This window comes from Schistocerca serialis, chromosome 5 (genome assembly GCF_023864345.2).
Source record: "Schistocerca serialis cubense isolate TAMUIC-IGC-003099 chromosome 5, iqSchSeri2.2, whole genome shotgun sequence".
Taxonomy (NCBI): Eukaryota; Metazoa; Arthropoda; class Insecta; order Orthoptera; family Acrididae; genus Schistocerca; species Schistocerca serialis.
In genome coordinates, this window is record NC_064642.1 from 167,973,524 (window position 1) to 167,990,077 (window position 16,554).

At 43.5% G+C, this 16,554-nt stretch overlaps 1 protein-coding gene across 1 annotated transcript in view; it reads right to left on the bottom strand.

Annotated features, from left to right (window-relative positions):
* Positions 1-16,554, bottom strand: part of LOC126481242 (uncharacterized) — a 637,746-nt gene that overhangs the window by 553,773 nt on the left and 67,419 nt on the right. The gene's annotated exons all lie outside the window — the stretch shown is intronic.

Genomic DNA, 16,554 nt, shown 5'->3' on the forward strand with positions numbered 1-16,554 from the left:
AGTACACGAGTTGCGTCAAAAAACAATTATTAAGGAGACTAGTGTGCTATTTCTTCACATCGGCATCCTTCACAAGCAGTTGCTAAAAATGATGAACAAAAATCTAAACGACAAGACTGGTCTTAATAGTGGGCGGAGACGTTTGAGGGGAAATGCTGATATGATCGGCGCTCGGCGGTAGCAACAGAAACCGCATCGTTTAGCTTCACTATGCAATTTTGACACTACAGCTGCCAGGTCGCTGGCGTTGGCAGAAATGAAAAAACGGGGAAGTCGACACGAAGTGTTCAGGACAAATCCGATATGTGACGAAACCGAACGATGGACCCATTGGACAGCCTTTATTGTGCCACTTAAATGAAGTTATCATTGCTAGCAAAGTGGGCCGGCCGCTGTGGTCTCGCGGTTCTAGGCGTTCAGTCCGGAACCGCGCGACTGCTACGGTCGCAGGTTCGAATCCTGCCTCGGGCTTGGATGTGTGTGGTGTCCTTAGGTTAGTTAGGTTTAAGTAGTTCTAAGTTCTAGGGGACTGATGACCACAGATGTTAAGTCCCATAGTGCTCAGAGCCATTTGAACCATTTTGCTAGCAAAGTGGTTGTTGCCAAGCGTGAAAATGCATCGTTTCCCTTTCAATTCTGGCTCTAAGAGTGGTAGGCGGGCTGCTATCTTGTTGATGTACAAAATATCTAATAAGAAATCAATACTTAAATACACAACTCTAAAACGGGCATTATATTTACAATGTGCAGCCGATATTTTTATAGGCCAGTACATTGGCATTTTTCCGTCGATATATCTATGTACCTATACATTTTTAGATATGTCGAAAGCCTATAACATAATCTTATTTAAATATCGATGTATATTGGACTCGATACTTCTAAAAATATCGACAATCCTAGCTGGAAAGGCAACCGTGAAACAGATTACCAAAGTGGGTTGTTGTCATTGAGCCTTCCCAAACAGCAGCAGAGACTTCAATGAATTGCACGGACGTGCTTCCCCCCCCCCCCCCCCCCCCCATTATGATGTTTGCTGCGTCACGAACAGTGCCCATATGAAGCTCCTGCACCGTGAGTTGAAAACTTTGAGAGATGCTCTATTCACTGATATACAGGGTGTTACAAGAAGGTACGGCCAAACTTTCAGGAAACATTCCTCATACACAAATAAAGAAAAGATGTTATGTAGACATGTGTCCGGAAACGCTTAGTTTCCATGTTAGAGGTCATTTTAGTTTCGTCAGTATGTACGCTCAATGTAGCACGTTATCATGATTTCATACGGGATACTCTACCTGTACTGCTAGAACATGTGCCTTTACAAGTACGACACAACACGATGGAGCTCATGCACATTTCAATCGAAGTGTTCGTACGCTTCTCAACAACAGATTCGGTGACCGATGGATTGGTAGAGGCGGACCAATTCCATGGCCTCCACGCTCTCCTGACCTCAACCCTCTTGACTTTCATTTATGGCTGCATTTGAAAGCGCTTGTCTACGCAACCCCGGTACCAAATGTAGAGACTCTTCGTGCTCGTATTGTGGACGGTTGTGATACAATACGCCATTCTCCAGTGCTGCATCAGCGCATCAGGGATTCCAGGCGAAGGAGGGTGGGTGCATGTATCCTCGCTAACGGAGGACATTTTGAACATTTCCTGTAACAAAGTGTTTGAAGTCACGCTGGTACGTTCTGTTGCTGTATGTTTCCATTCCATGATTAATGTGATTTGAAGAGAAGTAATAAATTGAGCTCTAACATGGAAAGTAAGCTTTTCCGGACACATGTCCACATAACATATTTTCTTTATTTGTGTGTGAGGAATGTTCCCTGAAAGTTTGGCAGTACCTTTTTGTAACACCCTGTATATCTATACTCTTTATCTCTTGCAGCTTCTGCAGAATCAGTTCCTGAAACCCTGGAGGCAATTACAAATAACTCCGAACATACAAAGGAGCCTCCGATTTAGATATCTGATGTTGTCATCTCCAAAGAAGATACGGAACAATTAGGTTGGTGCATTAGTTCGTAGCGTTTTTTGTTTTGCATGTTCGTATTCCGGTTGCTATGGGTTTCTTTATCGATTGCCACTTTTATCTGTAGTTCACTGTTGGTATCTGAGTTCATATATTGTCATTTTGTCGTTTGGAGATAGTGAGTGAAGCTGTGGACGCTATAAAATGCAGTGCCAAGTGGAGAAATCTGAACATTTCCGGCATATTCTTCGAGTTCAAAGAGGGGTGACAGCTTCGGAGGCGGCCAGAAACATTTGCGCCGTATATAGGGATAATGCCACTGGACAGAGCACGGAAAGAAAATGATTTTCTCGTTTTAAGGAGAATTGTTTTGACATTAGTGACCCTCCATGTTCAAGAAGACCTTTGGGCTTTGATGAAGATCCTTTAAAGGCATTAATACATAATGATCCACGCCAGTGTACTCGAGAACTGGCAAGTGTGATGAACTATGATCATTCCACCACTGTGCGACTTTTGCATGCAATGGGGAAGGTTCAAAAATCGGGTGCATCGGTAACGCACGCTCTTCGCCAAATACACAAAAACTAGCAAGTGATCGCATGAGCATCTCTGCTTGCTCGTCTTCAATTGGTTCATGAACAACACCGACCACTCCTATCCTGTATCATTACTGGTGACGAGAAATGGTGTCTTCGTGCTAGCGTAAGGAAAAGGAAGGAATGTTAGAGCCCAGACAAAGACGCAACTGCCCATATAATAACCTACGCCTTCACACAAGATAATGTTATGCATCTGGTGGAACAGCGGCAGTGTGGTGTACTACGAACTGCTTCCTCGAAGTGTAACCCTCACTGCTGACATTTATTGTCAACAAGAACAACGACCGGTGAGCCTGCGTGAAGTGATGCTACTCCACGGCAAAGCTCGCCCGCATTCTGCTAGATAGACAGGAAACAATATACAGAAGTTGGATAGGGCTGTCGTTCTGCACTCACCTTATTCACCTGATCTTGCGCCCTCTGATTTTCACATTTTCCGGTCTCCATTGAACAACCTTCAAAGAACTTCCTTTCCGGATGAAAGGGCTCCGAACATTGTTCGACGAGTTCTCCACCTCAAAACAACATGATTTCTGCAGCCGCGATATTGAAAAGTTACAACAGTGTTGGCAGACTGTTGTAAAAAGTGAAGAATATATTTTATTGATGAATAAAGTCTCTGTTAAGTACACTCCTGGAAATGGAAAAAAGAACACATTGACACCGGTGTGTCAGACCCACCATACTTGCTCCGGACACTGCGAGAGGGCTGTACAAGCAATGATCACACGCACGGCACAGCGGACACACCAGGAACCGCGGTGTTGGCCGTCGAATGGCGTTAGCTGCGCAGCATTTGTGCACCGCCGCCGTCAGTGTCAGCCAGTTTGCCGTGGCATACGGAGCTCCATCGCAGTCTTTAACACTGGTAGCATGCCGCGACAGCGTGGACGTGAACCGTATGTGCAGTTGACGGACTTTGAGCGAGGGCGTATAGTGGGCATGCGGGAGGCCGGGTGGACGTACCGCCGAATTGCTCAACACGTGGGGCGTGAGGTCTCCACAGTACATCGATGTTGTCGCCAGTGGTCGGCGGAAGGTGCACGTGCCCGTCGACCTGGGACCGGACCGCAGCGACGCACGGATCCACGCCAAGACCGTAGGATCCTACGCAGTGCCGTAGGGGACCGCACCGCCACTTCCCAGCAAATTAGGGACACTGTTGCTCCTGGGGTATCGGCGAGGACCATTCGCAACCGTCTCCATGAAGCTGGGCTACGGTCCCGCACACCGTTAGGCCGTCTTCCGCTCACGCCCCAACATCGTGCAGCCCTCCTCCAGTGGTGTCGCGACAGGCGTGAATGGAGGGACGAATGGAGACGTGTCGTCTTCAGCGATGAGAGTCGCTTCTGCCTTGGTGCCAATGATGGTCGTATGCGTGTTTGGCGCCGTGCAGGTGAGCGCCACAATCAGGACTGCATACGACCGAGGCACACAGGGCCAACACCCGGCATCATGGTGTGGGGAGCGATCTCCTACACTGGCCGTACACCACTGGTGATCGTCGAGGGGACACTGAATAGTGCACGGTACATGCAAACCGTCATCGAACCCATCGTTCTACCATTCCTAGACCGGCAAGGGAACTTGCTGTTCCAACAGGACAATGCACGTCCGCATGTATCCCGTGCCACCCAACGTGCTCTAGAAGGTGTAAGTCAACTACCCTGGCCAGCAAGATCTCCGGATCTGTCCCCCATTGAGCATGTTTGGGACTGGATGAAGCGTCGTCTCACGCGGTCTGCACGTCCAGCACGAACGCTGGTCCAACTGAGGCACCAGATGGAAATGGCATGGCAAGCCGTTCCACAGGACTACATCCAGCATCTCTACGATCATCTCCATGGGAGAATAGCAGCCTGCATTGCTGCGAAAGGTGGATATACACTGTACTAGTGCCGACATTGTGCATGCTCTGTTGCCTGTGTCTATGTGCCTGTGGTTCTGTCAGTGTGATCATGTGATGTATCTGACCCCAGGAATGCGTCAATAAAGTTTCCCCTTCCTGGGACAATGAATTCACGGTGTTCTTATTTCAATTTCCAGGAGTGTATATCTGTTGTTTATTAAACTTACGGAAAGAATCTACGAGATACAGACCAATCCAGCATGAGAGATTTGTCAGAGAAACAACAGTTATCAAATTAATCATTGCGTACCCCATAGTTGCTTTCTATTTTCTGACTCTTTCGCAAAATATTTTACTTCAACACTTTTACCGCTGCATCCATCCTCGACTCCTGCCGAGAGTAGTGACTATCACGTACAGAAAGAAACAAGATTCAGCCTCTAGACATTCTGACTCAGAGTTCCAAACATCTCTTGAGGGATATGCTACGATGGTTGTTGTCCACCTCCCCAAACTCAACCAGTGTTCTAACCCTAAAGACATCCACGTTGGCTTACGCTAAACGCATACTTCTGTTACTTAATTTCTCTGCTGCTAAGGGAATTTATTTTTCCCTTTATTCATTTAATATATTCCCCATTAACATCTATGTCCCAGATGTTCATGTAGGTTATATTCAAACATTGCTGATTTCAAGGTGTCTAAACTCCATCATCAAGCCCCTTGGCACATGCTCTCAAATCAGAGATGTCGTAAACACCAGTAAAGGGGGATAATGATGGACTTCAGTGACTCTGAAATCCGTTGCGTTTGAGTATATGATTACCAAAAACAACCACTTTGTGAACAATGAGAGGTGAACAGCTGCTCCATTTCATCTTTCAAAGGCGTCCCATATTATGATACTATATTTTGTTGTGAGCTGTTCAATCTCCTGTAGTTTTTTGAAAGAGAGAAAAATCATGAAGTCGGAAATGTAATGGCAGGATAAAAATTTATCAGTTGTACATACGTGGAGCACGACGCTGATATCTATGAAATTCTGTTATGTTGATACATCGATCATGCTAAATTTTTCTAACGTAAATATAGTGTCAACTTCATTTGCTATATTGATTTTTCTGTGCGATTTTGATGCAACATTCCAACAAAAAGTATCGATTTCTTCACTTTGGTTAGTGACACAGTCGCGTTGTATTTATGGAATGACAACATTTTCGCCAGACGATTGTCTCTAGGAGAGAGGTGGAAGAAATATTGTGTGTTTTCCCTCTAGTTTCTCCGTCTTACCAACAAGTGGTGTAATATTCCATATTTGAAACAAATGGCTCTGAGCACTACCGGTCTTAACATCTGAGGTCATCAAACCCCTAGAACTTAGAAGTACTTAAACCTAACTAACCCAAGGACATCACACACATCCATGCCCGAGGCAGGATTCCAACCTGCGACCGTAGCAATCGCGCGGTTCCAGACTGAAGCGTCTAGAAGAGCTCGGCCACACAGGCCGGCTATTTGTAACAATTATTCCATAAGTGTACTCACAACAACAGAATTTCAATTTAAGTGAGAAGCGCTATTTTTACAATAGCATCGTATCGGACTTCCAGCCAGAACATCGACAGCCTCTGCGAACAAATTGTTACAATTCGAAAATGCTAAAACTTGGAGTAAAATGGTCTCATGGTCTCATTTTAAGCCAACGATATTGGTTCCGCAAACCATTTTGCTTAAAGACTGCGATGGCTCTCTAACAACAGGAGTCTGCATCTGCGATAGTGATCTTCATTCCATCCTTACGATGTACTCTGACCATTTAGCTGAGCAGCATGTCGGATGCAGTTTGATGATGTGGTTTCGAAAATTGTTCCTCCCAAGGAATCCAGGAGGTAGTGGTAGGCAGTGCACCTGTTTTCCTAAATATGTCCCATTGTGAAACTGTTTTTATTCTGTCGCTGATCAATCGCCTGTTTGTCGGTAATGCTTGGAGTTACCCACTAAACGTGACCTCCCAGGTCGCAGATACTAACACGAAAACATTAGCCTACTAAGGGATAACCTGATAAATCTGAGTTAATTGCCAGAACAAGTGAAAAACCCGACAGTTTCCAACGGAGAAAAAAATTCTAGAACCGAAAGGAACTCGTTTGACGCTGAACAATTGGAGCCACTGAGCTGGGAAAGGTGGGCTAATAACTTCCGTTTGAAACAGAAGTTTATGAAAGTTAGTTGTGCTGTCTGTTTGTAATACAGGCCGCATTCCCTAACAACTCTTTATATACAAGCATTTGGCAACGTTAAGTAGATCATCGTTGACAGTGGAGAAAACAATTTAATCAAAATAATTGCCAAGCCAATTAAGAGGAATTCTTCGCAATAAAGAGCGTTCACGCGTAAATTGGTAGGCTTCGGAAGACTATTAGTGTAACAAGGGGGCATTCAGATGGTACTTCGCAGTTATTGACGCTTTTCAACAAGAACGGCATAAAACGTTTTAAAAACGTAAAGCCTCAGGGCTTGGAGGCCGAAGCGCGTGAAGTGGCAGTCGTTTCCTTAGGGACGCAGTTTTGTGAAACGCAGGGAAAATGAGGAAAAGGAAAAGAAAAGGTGAAGAGGGCAGGCCGCGAAGACGGAGGAAGGAAAAGAAGAAGAAATGAACTGAAAGGTCATGGTATTATTGCAAGCGATGCGACTTTTTCTCCGTGTTGTGAATTGTGTCATACAAAAAATGATTATTGCAATGTCTACCTTATACTTCAATATAGAATCATGTTGAATAAATGAGTAAACATGTTAAGCAGCGATGACGATTAAAGAAAAATTTGGGGAGATGCCACAAAGAGTGGAAAGGGAGGAGGGAGAAATAGGAAGTTTCCTGGACGCCGTGATGTATCCTAGTTACGCCGTTAGATACCCTACGTACTTTCTGAGAAAGTCAAGACCATCATACGTGACTGCTTTGAGCACGTAATACCATGGAACCTGAAAAAAACCGATACGTCCTTAGATTACGTGTAGAAAAGTATAGTGTGCGCAGTTTGTTTGTATTTAACTTTACCTTACGTGTGACACCGTTTATGATGTTGCGACACTAAACCATTACAGGGAATGTTCATCTACTGATGCACGTTAGTTTGTAACTGCCGAAAGAAAAAAGCGCTGCATGTTGCCCTACCAAGCAATGACTTGCAAATCCCCGCAACAGTTCTCATGAGAGAACCTAGTTGCGTAAACTGCAGCAACTTTTGTAAGTAATCATGGACAGATATTCACACTACCAACTACATCACTTCTGTATATTATAAAACTGAACTAGTTGCCTAACACATGGGCTGCAGCCCACAAATACTGACCCAAAATGTCTCTCATAGAACCTGCCAATGTTAGAGGCACTGTTTTTGCTTCTGACAATCTCTCACAAACCGACTAGAATGAAAGCTAACGCTCCTAATTATTTTTGCAATTTTTCTTAAGATTATTTCACGTCACTCAAAATGAACATACATGATACATTCGTCACTATGAATGCGCTAAAACGAAAATCAATACTCCTGTAAGTAGGCTGTTTATGTTTTCTTATTGGCAATGTTACGTAGCGCTCTGTATGAAAATCACTGGCTGTGCTGTGTGCAGTCTGTGGCTGGTTGGCATTGTTGTAATACTCGCCATTGTAGTGTTGGGCAGATGGATGTTAACAGCGCGTAGCGTTGCGCAGTTGGAGGTGAGCCGCCAGCAGTGATGGATGTGGGGAGAGAGATGGCGGAGTTTTGAAATTTGTAAGACTGTCATGAACTGCTATATATAATATGACTATTAAGGTAAATACAGTGTTTGTTCTCTATTGAAATCTTTCATTTGCTAACTATGCCTATCAGTAGTTAGTGCCTTCCTTAGTTTGAATCTTTTATTTAGCTGGCAGTAGTGGCGCTCGCTGTATTGCAGTAGTTCGAGTAACGAAGATTTTTGTGAGGTAAGTGATTTGTGAAACGTATAGGTTAATCTTAGAGAGGGCCATTCTTTTGTAGGGATTATTGAAAGTCAGATTGCGTTGCGCTAAAAAAATATTGTGTGTCAGTTAAAGCACAGTCGTGTATAATTCTTCAAAAAGGGGACGTTTCACTCCTTGCAACTCCTACATAGCTGAAAATCTCTCTAGGAGTTGGTATAGTGCGTAAACATTGGATTCACATGCAAAAGGAATGGGACTCAAATCGCCCATCAGATCATGCAGATATAGGTTATCCAAGGTTTCCCTACAAAACTTAAGAGGTCGTTGCCCAAATGGTTCCTTCTCCAGTCTTATTTGTAAATGTTTGTATGTTTTCCTGGACTAGAAACGTTTCACTATTATCCAGACGCTTTTTTGGCGAATGGCCATTTACAAAAGGACATGAAACAGACTGATGTAAAGTATCTCGTCGGTGTTGTCGGCGCAGATCATAAGAGAAAACATGATTTGTACCGACAACACCGAGAGACACTTTATATCATTCTATTTCGTGTCCTTTCTAAGATGTTCAGTGGCTGAAAAGCGTCTGTAAGCTAATTATTTGTTGTCGGGATGAACACGTAATTAAATTATATAAATACAACTCTTACCATTTTGCGTTCATGAAATATATTTCTTCAATGTCCGCAGCCCGTGGTCTTGCGGTAGCGTTCTCGCTTCCTGCGCACAGGGTCCCGGGTTCGATTCCCGGCGGGGTCAGGGATTTTCTCTGCCTCGTGATGACTGTGTGTTCATCATCATTTCATCTTCATTGACTCGCAAGTCGCCGAAGTGGCGTCAACTAAAAAGGACTTGCAATACGGCGGCCGAACTTCCCCGCATGGGGCCTCCCGGCCAACAATGCCATACGATCATTTCATTTCATTTCATTTCTTCAATGGCGAAGGCATAGGAAGAGCTTATTTCAATAGTGGTACATGACCATTTTTGTTCATATTGAGATACAGAGTCCTAAAGTTAAATGCGCGCTGAAAAATCTGCAGTTGCAGTACCAGAAATATTCAAGCATATGGCTTCTTGCTAGATATGAAACTTTCTTTCTGTTTGTTTGGCTCATTAATTTCAGAATCATTATAGACAGAAAACTGGAGGTAACGGAGTTGCACTACTATTGAAATAAGCCCTTCATATATAAATACGGGACTGACTTTGAATTTGGCTGGCAGTCTCCGATACAGTCACTTGCGTGATTGAATACTTCTTTAGCGTGATTAAGTTACAATGCGCTATTGTATCCAAAGTATTCAAGAAATCAAGGATCACGCAGTACACCTGGCGTAAACGAACTTAATACAGTTCCCCATCATACAAAAAGTCTTCAAAAAATCGAGAACGTGGAATACGCTAGATGTAAACTGTGACAGATATCTCTCGTTAACGTCATACGCATTGTATAAAACTAACTGAAACGTATGGTTGATGTTGTTTTGAAAATGCCTTCGCTATAGAATATTAACGCTTGCTCATTCGTCGTCTGTGTGAGTGAATGCACCCTCAATTAACCCTTAGTCGAAATAGTTGAGCAATCGAGTTCTCTCTCTATCACTCTCTCTATCTCTATCTATCTCTCTCGCCCTCTAGAAGCAGTGAAATTAAGCTCACTTCACACGGACGAGTTTGTGCGAGCGAATTGTCTGGGAGAACGCTCGGCGCTAAACTTTCTGTCGTGCTGTTGAAAGGCAAAATCGCTTTACCGACTGTTCACCATTAACTGCCTCCGATAGATAGCCTCTCTTCACAAGCGCTTTAGCCGGATTAAAGCGGAGGAGGCTTTGCGTACGCATTCGCTAATCGACAAGAAAAATGCACAAAGCTCTAATGAAGTTCAAAAAATATTACAACGAAATGTTCGGAAAAGGAGTTTCATGTACTTAGAGAAGACAGTACTCTTCAAAACCAGGAAGAAAGATCCTATAAACATGGCAGTAAACAATTACTTTTTAACATTACATTATTCTGCTTGTGTGGAGAACAGTACTGATTTCAGACATAGCAACACACCTGTTCCCTGCATCAGTTATTCCGGACGCAGGGTACTGATCGCTGACCCTGCAGGGTTCACAGCTTAATGTTGTATTTACAAATAACGTAGAAATAAAAAAAGAATGACATGCTAAATTAGCCAACAGTCGCATATGGGCGGATACAAACTCCCGAAAAATCATGGAATCTAGAAATTACGTAACTAAAAATGCGTTTTTTAAATACTGTTATTGCGGATTAACTCTCCATGGAGACCAGCGCAGCCAGACAGAAACGTAGATATCCTAGACGACAGACTTTAAAAATTTTGGACAAATTTTTTGTCCAAAAAAGAATATATTATTGAGTCACCTGCAGAGGGCAACAGTCAACTGATATGAATCTCTTGTTTCGACGACGGAGATTACCAATGCGACTGACGTAAACAACATTTGTCGTCAATTGCCTCGAAGACACTAGGATAAATTTACAGACGATATGACAAGAGCTGCAACAAGTCCCATAAATCCCAAACTTCAGTGCCTGAGTTGTACTTTTTACTACGTAATTTCGTGTCAGACCTACAAAAGCTTTACATTACTCGATTTTTTCACGCAGGTTTGCTATTCTGGAGCAAACTAAGAAACCTAATTTTTTTTTAAAAAAGCTGATCCCTCTGTTATTGTGATTAATAAAGTTTCGATAACGCTTTTGTCTTTGTGAAAGACATAATCGTCACCTATGACTGTTGCAGTTACTTATTCATAAATCCAAAATAAAATTGCGGCCTTTTAATCATTTTCGTGTGGATTAAAGCAAAAATGTGCCAGACTCTGCACCTCGGAGTAGCACTTGCAACGTTCGTCCTCAGTTATTTGTTGGAAGTGCTCTAACCTCCGTTATCTCCTAAAGCTTTTACCCTGTACTGCTACTTCTAGTTCAAAATTCAAATGGCTCTGAGCACTATGGGACTTAACTTCTGAGGTCATCAGTCCCCTGGAGCTTAGAACTACTTAAACCTAACTAACCTAAGGACATCACATACATAAATGCCCGAGGCAGGATTCGAACCTGCGACAGTAGCGGTCGCGCTGTTCCAGACTGTAGCGGCTACCTCTAGTACCGTGGAAGTTACTCCCTAATGTCTTAACGCATGTTCTGTCATACTGTCCCATCTCGTCACTGTTTTCCATATATTCCTTATTTCGGCAGTTCTCGCGTAACCTCCTCATTCAATATCTTATCAGTCCAATTACTTTTCAACATTCTTCTGTAGCACATCTCTTCTTTTCCAGTTTTACCCCAGTCCACGGATCACAGAGAGAATTCAATCATTTTACTTTTGTAATGCCATAAGATGACAGTTATAAAATGCCACAATAATCACACTTCGTGCTTCAGCGTTCGTCCAAAATTTTAAAATAACTGACAAGTGTATCTCTTCATCATAACTTCTTTTTAGACTGTAATCTCATTCCCTCATCCCAGAGAGGCGAGGTTCGGCTGGCAAAAGAACAATACTCCGCTCAAAATAAAATATCGAATTAAAATAGCTTAGCAGTCTAAATTTCCAATTTTAATTTTATTTGAACAACCAGTTACGGCGCTGCATTACTGGTTTCTCAAATAAAATAACAACTGGAAACTTAGACGGTTGAAGGTATTTTGATTGGATTTTTATATTGAACGGTCGAGGTCCCGCAACTATCTGTATGAAGATGGAGTTACAGAGCATACTCTGCTCTTCCACCTGAAGAGTCTAAAGATAAAAATTTGTGAATAAAAAAGTTGAAAAAAGGAACAATATGAAGATGTCTCAAAATACATAAAAGGACGGTTTTCACTGATGTTCAAAATAACACATAGGGAAACGTTGTAAGAATTTTAACCAGTGAGTTGCCAAAAAATAACCATTGCATTGTATTACACTTCACTACAATTTGATGGGAGGTATCTAAATCTGGACGGAGTAACAGGAAGAGCGAATGAGGATTAGTCCTTTAACTACGCCAAACTGTTCCGGGAGCTGCTCTGTTCAAGTGGGTTGGGTTGTGGGGATAGGTATAATTTGAGAGGGTAGTAGGTAGGAAAATGTTTTATTCGGAATACAGATAACTAGGATGGGGGCCAGGTGAAGAGGAAAACAGAAAAGGGATGGATGGGGGACAGGTCAAGAGGAAAACAGAAAAGGGATGGATGGGGAGCGCTGAAAGCGAAAGTGAATACGGAGGAGTGGGCTAAATCTGATAGCAGGAATACATGCCAGGGCGGATTTCGTTGTCATGGAATAGCTTATAAGACTCTTCGGGAGAGTATATGGAGAGTGTGTAAGTGTCGAGTGCTTGGGACGTCTCCATATATGCGTGGCAGTACACCAGGATTTGTGATTAGGGGGAAAACAATGGGCTTGCTAGAATCGAATTTACAGAAACTATAGGATGTATGCCAATGATCGCTGGGGGGCGAAGAGGTGGGAAAAAAGATGGTAATGGATTCTCGTAGGGATGAGCAAGCGGTTCTGGACAGCAAAGCAAAGTGCGTGCCGTTCAAGGATTTGGAGGGGTTGAGAGATTATTAACGGGGAGATACCCAGGCGACATTTGTGTAGGTGAGAACAGGTCGGATCAAGGCTCTGCAGATGTGGAGGTTGGTTGGTTGTTTTAGTCTGTTGTGAATTTTCTGTTACGTGGTTGGGGTTTCCATGTTAATTTACGATCAACGGTTAGTCCGAGTTACTTTAGTGTGGATAGTAATTGGATAGGGCGGTATAAATGGTAAAGATCACGGAGGCGGAAGATAGAGGTGGTTCGTCCTCAATTACTGCCTGGATTTTGGAGAGATTAATCTTGAGGAGCCACTGGCTGCAGCAGGATATGAACTGAGATAGTTCTGGAGGAAGCGTTGGGGTTTGTGTAGGGTACACTAGAGGATGTATCACCATCATTGTGAAGGAGATGAACGGGAGGTGGTGGTTTGGGCGGGTCAGCAGTGTAAAGGATATACAGGAGCGGAGAAAGGACAGAATTTTGAGAGACACTTGCAGTAGGATAGAAGGCTAGGAAACTGGTATTGTTAATAGTGAGAAAAGATTATGGTTAGATAGAAAGGAACTAATACGAACATAACTAATTGAAAGTGCATATGTGTGTGAATAGGAATCCGTATTTTCATACACGATCATGCTTTTTCTACGTTAAGGGATACAAAAATGGTGGACTGGCAATTATTAAGCTGATGGCATAGAAAATGGGTTAGATACAACAGTTGATCATCGAAAGAACAAATGGAAACCACTCTGGTTCATGGGTGCTGGTTTAGGCGGTTATGGGTCCACTGAGGAAGAATAGGTTCAAAGAACTTGCTAAAAACTGAGGTTAACGTGGCGGGTAACCACCGCACTCCCCTCCATTTCTGAATTAAATATTTCGTGTGCCTCAGGATGAGTGTTACCAACCTATCCCATATTTTAGTCAAGTTGTGTCATCGGAAGCTTTTTTTCCCGACGCGATTCAGAATTTCTTTATTGCTTACCCTCTCTATCTACCTATATTTTAATATTGCCAGACTCGCAGGTAGCTGCCGGGAAGTTTAAAAGGTGGGAGTCGAGGTACTGGCAGAATTAAAGCTGTGAGGGCGGATAGTGTGTCGTGCTTGGTTAGCCCCGTCGGTAAATTACTTGCCTGCGAAAGGAAAAGGACCCGAGTTCGAGTCTCGGTCCGGCACACAGTTCTGATCTACCAGGAAGTTTGATATCGTCGTACTCTCCACTTCACTGTGAAAATTTCATTCTGGCAATATTGTTTGTTATTCAGTATGATTGTTTGCCAAGATCGTCGCTGCTGCGTAGGAAGTCCTTGTCTCCTATGAGTGCGACACTCTGTTGCGTTGCTGGATGACAATTTCAGACACTGAACCCTCTAAAATCTCCAATGTTTTTCAATATACAGGAGAAAAATACTCTGCAGATGGAAACCAGGGTCCGAAACCGTCGACAACCGAGACAACAGAGCATCGCATTCGTTGGAGACAAGACCTTTCTACGCTGCAGCTGGCTCCATCTTCTCCACTGGCGATCGTGACAATCAGTCGCGGTTATTGAACAACAAACAACACTGAGAGACATTGCACCTACAGCCCGTCAGCGTACAAAGTCACTTTTGCTGCCAAAAGGGTGGTATAGTGGAAGATACCTATAAATTCGACATTCTGTAGTGTCGTTGGATGACGTTTCCAGGTACGGTTTTCTGTCCTCTGTTTGTTCCTCGAGACACCCTCTACGACCTCTCGAAGTCTGTAGCAACATTTCTGACACACCCTCAATGAAGCTACACTCAAGACAGATAGTTTCAGAAAAGATTAACACATAAATTTAATGTTAACATATTCCTCTTTTTCGTAACAAAATCCTTAGTATTATCAAGCTGCTTTTACGTTTTTTTTATTTAATTCGAGTACACTCTTGATCACCTTTGTTTTAGTTTTATTGCTATTCATCTCACAACCTCTTTTCGAAGCACTATCCATTCCGTTCGCCTGACCTTCCAAGTCCTTTGCCGTCACTGTCAGATTTACAATATCATCGGTATATCAATTTTTATTTCTAAACGTCTTCCTAGTTTCGTTTCCCGCTTGCTAAATGTACAGACTGAATAACATGGACCATAGGCTGCAACCCTTTCTCACTACCTTCTTTATTACTGTTTCCCTACCATGTCCTTCGACTTCTTGAGTTGGGTTTCTATATTGGTCACAGATAACTTTCCGCCGCCTGTACTTTAATAACTTCTGATGTTAAATAAGTCTGTTTCACTCAATCTTGGCAAACCCTTTCACTAAATCTAAAAGCGCCGTAAATGCGTGTTTTCCTTTCTTAAAACATTCTTAAACAACTCGAAGGGTGATATAGCCTTGTGTGTTCCTAAATTTCTCCGGAACTAAAACTGATCGTTCTCGAGGTCGGCTTCTACCAGTCCTTCCATTCTTTCACAGATAATTCGTGTCAGTATTTTGCAGCCATTATTTATTGAAATGACTGTTCGGTAATATTCATGCCTGTCAGCACCCGCCCTGTAACTGAAAGGGAGCTGTCACTCTCCGTTCACAACCTGCGTTGAATTCGGATAAATCACTGCACTTCCGACAATAGCCTTCATAATTAGCCCCTAACGTAGACATTGGCGGCTCTCGGTCAAAGCTTGTGTTTTATTCTAGTTTTTGTTTGAAAACTCGGCCAGGAAAGGCTTTGTAGCCAAGTGTAAAAAACTCTTTATTCGTTCCACATTTCCACACAATGATCCACTTATGATGTTTATAGGGGAAAAGAGGATCAACAGCGAACAACCTGAGTGTTGCTGATCCAACTTGATAAAACGTCCGTATATGAGGGGAAGTCAAATGAAAACTGAACACCCGCCACAACGAGACCGATGAATGGTTCCATTCAGAAGTAATCACCACACGCTCTAGTGGGAGACAGGACGAGTGATTCCAGTTTCGTAGAACGCGGTCGGCCACTGGCGGATGGACAACCGCATCCACTCTTGCACTTCCTCGTCCCACTGAAACCGACGTCCGCGGATGTCTTTCTTCAGGTCACCAAAGATGTCAAAATCACTCGGTGAACGATCAGCTGTAAGGAGGATGTCGCAGTGTTGCCCATCCAAATCGCTGAAACGTAGCCTTGGATTGGCGGTCTAGGGGCGGGCCTTATGGTCCAACTTCGGCTGCAGGGGTCCTCTTCTCGTCGAGTTCCTCGAGCATGGAACCACAATCAGTGCGCAGCGCTGTGAAGACACTTTGCAGAAACTGCGACACACTAAAAGTCAAAATGCCAAATAATGCTGTCGGATGGGATCACGCTGTTGCACTATAACGCCCTCTCCCACGTCGGCAGTCGAAGGCTACGCTTCAGCGGTTTGGTTGGGAAACACTTCGACATCCTCCGTAGAGCCCCGATCTTCAACACGTGATTTTCACATAGTTGGCGACCTAAAGTTGGTTGCAGTTGGACAAGCAAGAACACCGAGTTGGTGGCCTTGTGGTTAGCACAATGGACTCGCATTCGGGACGACGGCGGTTCATATCTGCGTCCAATCTTTATGATTTAGGTTTTCCGTGGTTTCCCTAAATCGCTTCTGGCAAATGCCGG